This window comes from Simochromis diagramma, unplaced genomic scaffold (assembly GCF_900408965.1).
Source record: "Simochromis diagramma unplaced genomic scaffold, fSimDia1.1 OVJJ01000344.1, whole genome shotgun sequence".
In the NCBI taxonomy this organism is placed as follows: Eukaryota; Metazoa; Chordata; class Actinopteri; order Cichliformes; family Cichlidae; genus Simochromis; species Simochromis diagramma.
Genome location: NW_024387375.1, coordinates 7,080,393 through 7,086,392, shown reverse-complemented (window position 1 = coordinate 7,086,392; position 6,000 = coordinate 7,080,393). Strand labels below are relative to the sequence as shown.

General features: G+C 38.1%; 1 protein-coding gene across 1 annotated transcript in view; it reads left to right on the top strand.

Moving 5' to 3' along the window:
• Positions 1-593: 593 nt before the first annotated feature.
• drd2a (dopamine receptor D2a) overlaps positions 594-6,000 on the top strand; it is a 48,698-nt gene continuing 43,291 nt past the window's right edge. The window contains exon 1 of the mRNA XM_040009190.1: positions 594-1,299. The gene's annotated coding sequence lies outside the window, so the exon portion shown is untranslated. The remainder of the gene's footprint in view (positions 1,300-6,000) is intronic.

The following is a 6,000-nucleotide window of genomic DNA, read 5'->3' as shown; positions in this document are numbered from 1 at the left end:
ATAAAGTGTTGAATTGTATGGAATAAAAGATTGTTGATTGAGCATTTATACACCGAGTATTGTCCTTCCTTCAGCCCAAAGATCAAAAAGAATTGGGAGAATTTAACAATGTAACATTTATATTTCTGCTTTGGACTTCCCTATGCACACACTGATGGAAGGTGGTTTGTGTCATTTGTACTGAATGGAACCAGCAGGTGCAAATAAATCTCAGTGGTGTAATATGAAATTGTACATTCTTTCCTTATTACTTGTCCCAAGGACAAACAAAACAGTTTACTTCCTGTTTTTTTACTTGGTAGCATTCACTGTGTAATATTGCTGGGATGAAAGCCAACAGAGTCCTAAGAAATGCCAGCAATGAACAATAATGACAAAGTTTGGCAATAGATGAAAAAAAATACATATATAAATAATAAAGATCATTATCTAAGAAAATGATAATGAGGAATGCGTGGGATGGATTTGTAAGTCCATGTGTTCGCTCATTTCTTTCATTACCATTTTTCACTGCTTGTGCTGATCCACCAACTCACATCCTAACAGAGCCTGTGCCCACTTATTAACCAACTGTTTATTTAGTGATCAAAAGATGTGCAAATTTTTTTTTTAATCACACACTCCCATTTTCCATTATTTACTTATTACACAAAAAGCACAGCCCGTGCCACGGAGAGAAGATAGAACTGTGGAAAATCTGAGGCAAACATAAGGGAATAAGGTTTCACTTACACCGGTGACATTACAAAAAAAAAACAAACAAACACAAAAAAACAAAAACAAAACACGCATCCCTCTTAGGAATTAAACAGATGTAACCCCGCCTTGATTTTCCACAGTTCTTCACAGCCGCCGCGTCTCCCGTCTCCGTCAGTGCAGAAGGTAACTTAGCTCTCCGCGTAAAGCTCCTGGACACCAGAAGGGCACCGCACAGTTTCCGCTTCTGCTTCTCCGCTCTCTCAAGATCAGAACTGATTTAAAAATTTAAAAAATAAAATAAAATAAACCTCGAGGGTTTAATTAAACGGCCGGAAAACAGCAAGTGATCTTAGGTGTTGTTTAATTCATTCGTTCACTGTTAGGCTATGTATTTTGGCTCCCAGTAGTTTATTTTTTTTTAACCTACCAGCTTGAACTAATGCCTCGCACCAGAGACGACGCGAAGAGACGGTTCGTTTTTTTAAAGAGTAAGCAATGAGTAAAGCAAATAAAGGATACAGTGGGAGCTAACTGTGGATGATCTTGGATTTAACAGCCGCTTCCTGTGAAAGCAAAGATTCTGAAACTTATGGCGTGAAGGTAAGACAGTTCTGTTTTCTCTGTGTGATGTATTAAACTTGAGAAAAAATAAGATAATCCAGGGTAGTTTATAATCTATGACATGTCGCTCAAAGATACATACATACATTAAATAACACTGCAGGTAGCGCAAGCGGCTGTGCACTGTTTTATTTGTATGACAGGTCTACTGTTATCGATCCTGGCTGGGCGTTAATATAAGACAGTTTTAACCACCCCAAGAAAGGGTGGGTGGCTATAAGTGAGTTATACCCTAGTTTCAGACTTGAGAGTGGCGATGTGTCCGTGTCACGGTGCCCTTCCCAACCCGCGAAGCGCTGATTTCAGATCTGTTCGTGCTTTCCAATTTGTAATTAGTGCTGGGTTTTCAGAGGCAGCGGGTTCTCGGCACAACCTTCGTGCTGCGCAGGTGACTGCTGTACAGGCTGCACACTCTGTCCTGTGTCAGCATCGCTAAGCAGCTTTCACAAGTTATCAACAACAGGAAATAAATAAAGTGGAAAATGTATCTAAACCTCTCTTGATAAGCCTGCGTGCCTCGAGAGCGCTTTTGATGGAGTTTATGTTACCCTTTTATGATCTATGTGAATATTAAAAAAAAAAGATGTGTATATTATATGTATGTTCCGAGTTACTGCCATATTCTAACTAACACATAAACAGCATAACAAATAACTGAATAATGCTAATGATTGTGGTGATTTTGATTTAAGACTTATCGCTTTTGATTGAGTCAGTGCTAAAAGGGGAGAAAGAAATGAAACAACAGTATGACTGCCTTCTGGAAAATATTAATAAGCCACCATAACAACAAAAACCTGCTTTGACATTTGGTCAGCAGCTGCTCTGTACCCAGCAGGTATGGATATCTGAATAGGTCAGGTGGTTATAACACCTGGTTGGCAAATTGGTGGTTTCATCAAAAGGGACGCTGTCAGGCTTTATTTGTCAAGGCAAATTGCTCATGTCAACTCCACTTGACTAGAATTAACTATTTAAATCTTCTTTAATATAGAAACCAAACCAGTAATCCTTAGTGAACCCATCTTAGGTTAAATGGATAGAGGCTGAGCCTGGTTATTGAATTCCCTTGACACATTTTGAATTCTATACATTCCTGTGTCTGATCTGCAGGATGTTTTTGTGTGGAAAACAGTCTGACCAGAGCTGCCTGATGCAGGCTTGTCCAGCCTAGCTGTTTGGCCACAAGCAGATTTTCTGAATGCAATCTCCTGGATGCTATATAAAGAAATATAAGCACAAATTAATCCCCACACGGATTATTTGAATTAATACTCGGGGAAAAAAAACACTAACAAGGGCTCAGATTCCATAAGATTCCTTAAGATGCATTGTGAGAGATTTGATTTCATGGCAACATTTACGTTGAGGTGATGCACAGACTTTGAATGGATTAAACGCACAAAGATCTGAAGGGAAATCACTCGATGCTGCCGTTCGATCAATAAAACGTTGAGATTCAACACATTGCTCTCAAATGACATGCAGTCAACAGAAATGACACTGTGTCGCAGCTTGTGCTTGTTAAATCCAATTACAAACCCAAACAAAAGTTGTTCGGGTGCAGGGAGCTGCTGCTGTGAAACCACAGAGTCTTTTATTAATCAGACAGATTTGAAAGTCATTCAGAGGAGAAATCTTACGTTGGACTGGCGTGGTGCAGTTGTTTTGTTTTGCAAAGTTGAAACTGTAAGGAATTTTAATGTAATTTTTTTGTCTGTATGTATTCATACTGTATTTATATATTTATATTTTTATAATGCTGTGTACCTCTTGTAATTCTGTTTGCAGTCTTGTATGGTTTAAGCCTTGCCATGCTCTGGAGGAACATTTAATTTCATGGTGTATAGTATTACCTGTACATTATATGGCTGAATGAAGCCACTTGGCTTGCCACTTCAGAAATACACTTTAAAAAGTGACATTTTTTTTTTTTTACTAATCAAGTCTTACATGACTTTATGCATCTTGCAAAGTGCAACTTCATAAATGTGTAGGTGCAGAAATTAAACCACATATATTCCAAGATCTATAAACACTTTTTAATAATTGTGTATAGAAGACGCAGCTCAGACCCAGAATGTCATGGAGCACTTGATGATACTCAGTCGGTCCCCAAAAAACAGCACATCTGACCTTTGCGTGTGGCGCCATCTGACATCTAAGCAACCGAAGACGAAATATAAATAGTTTAGATTTTCAGCAGAACATAGAGCTTACTAACTGGATGCCTGAAATGGCCTCCGAATAGTGTAAACATGGAGTCCTTCAAGAAAAAACGGAGGTGTATTCCCTTTAATATCCCAAAAGGATGCCCATCCACAAGCTCTAACTCAGCTACAGGGTTCTTCTTGTATGTCTCACAGATTTTATATCATGGTCACAAACATCCCTGTAAGTAAATCACTTAATTGTATTGGATCTCTGAGACTTTATCCAACTCGCTTACGGTCTCTCTCTCTCTCTCTCTCTCCCGAAACCCCTTTCCCAGCATGTCAAATACATCAACACTCAAGGGACGCACACAATTACTGACAGGATGGACGAGCCAATTAGGTCCAAACCCAATAGGAGATCTATTATGATCGTGATTCTACTGTTATATGCTGTGATAGTCAGGTTAGCTGGTTGGTCTATATATGCGTTAATGGTGTGTCCATATTACATATTGATCTAAACAGTTTAAACACTATTTACAATCACTAGGCTTTGTTTGTTGTGAATAACTGGATATTGATTTTTTTATTACTCATTTAACACTTTGCAATCGCACATATTTTATTTTTAAATGTAGTTACATGGAGAGGGGTACACACACATTACTATATTTTTGGCAATTATAGTGCAGTTCATAACATTTTCAAATCACTAACACCTCCACAAATTCAATTTTATATTTAGAAGAGACGCACAAACATACAGAAAAAAGCTGCAAAACGTACTCTCTTGCATTTAGAAACAGACAAAAATAACTTATACAGACTTACTGCTCTGCTGGATAGAAATCCACCATTGCACATTTTTAATTAAAAAAAAAGAGCCTGTTGGTCTTTATGTTTTTAAGCTTGAGCAACAGGCAGTCAAAACTTAGTATACCTGGAAAACACACTGAACCTTTGAACAGCTCGCTATCTCACTAATCCACAGATATACACACACATGCAAAGTTTTTCCAGAGGTATGATCCTGCTTTACCTGCAGTTAGAGAACAGTGTCAGAGAAAATTAGGCAACACCCTCATTTCTGCATGATTGTACAAACCATACACCTTTTCTTAGTTACACATTGCTAGTACCAGGTTCTACCCACCTTTGGAACTCAGAACTGTGGCATAGATTCAACAAGGTGCTGGAAACAATTCTCAGAGATTTAGGTCCATAATGACATGATATCATCACACAGTTAGTGCACATCTGTGTGATGTTAATTTTTTAATTCGACCACATCGCAAAAGTGCTCGACTTGACTGAAATCTTTAGATTGTAGAAGAGAGCCTGACCAATATATTGGCAAGTTGATTTTATCTACCAATATGAGCTATTTGCTGATCGATTAGTATCTGCTTTTATAACAGATTATGAATGAAAAAGTAAAAGTAAAGAAGAGATGGGAGAAAGACTCTTCAGTCATGTTATGAGTGTTGATGTTGCATAGTTTTTCCTTGTTGGCAGCACATTTGTTTGTAAAGTGTAAACAAGTAAATAAATAAATAAGTCAATAAATGATAACCTATCTACTTGTGTTGTGTGTTTGTGTGAAATGTCCAAATATCAGTGTCAGTCTTACAAATCCTATATCAGTTGGGCTCTACTGTGGAGGCAGTTTAAGTAGACCACATAAATCTTCATGTTGAGGAAACCAGTTCCAAATCATTTGAACTTTGGGACATGGGGTGGTCATAAAGCAACCTGATATCACACCAAAATGTGTAATAGACACGCCGGTCCACTGTGTCTATTTCACGCTTTGCCTCTCCAAAATGTGAAATGGACACACATGCAGAAGTTGCATTACCAGCAGGGGGAGATAATATATTAAAGACAAGAAGTAATTTCAGGGTTCTTAATCATCAGAAATGAATAAGATGGGTGGCTAATATCTATATACATGCAAATGGGGAATAATGTCTGTCTAGCACTTTCCTGGTTATTTTCATGTTGGCTTGAAATAAAATATCTCCCTCTGCTGTTGCGGCAATTTACTGCAACTTCTGAATGCACATCGTTTTCATGCTTTGGAATGGCGAAGCGTGAAAAGGGTCCGATGGATCAATGCGTTCATGGTATTTATGCCATGAACGCATATAGGTTCTGACCCAACAATATGCATGTAGCAGTAGAAATGAAGACATATCAGAAAAGGCAATGTTTTTATGATCTTCTATTGTCCAATTTTGGTGATCCTGTGTAAACTATTCTTAGCTAGCAGGAGTGGCAATCCAGTGGTCTTCTGCTGCTATACCCAATGTTCTCATACCCCTGGTATCAATAACGCATTTTCACTGACCATTTTATGTAAATTCTAGAGATGGTTGTGAGGGAAAAACCCGGTACATCACCACTTTCTGAAATACTCAAAACCAGCCTGTCTGGCATCAATAACCATTTGTTCAAAGTCACGTTTCTTCCCTATTATCCTCTGTTTAAATTTCTGAAGGTTCTTTTGACCATGTCTACACAG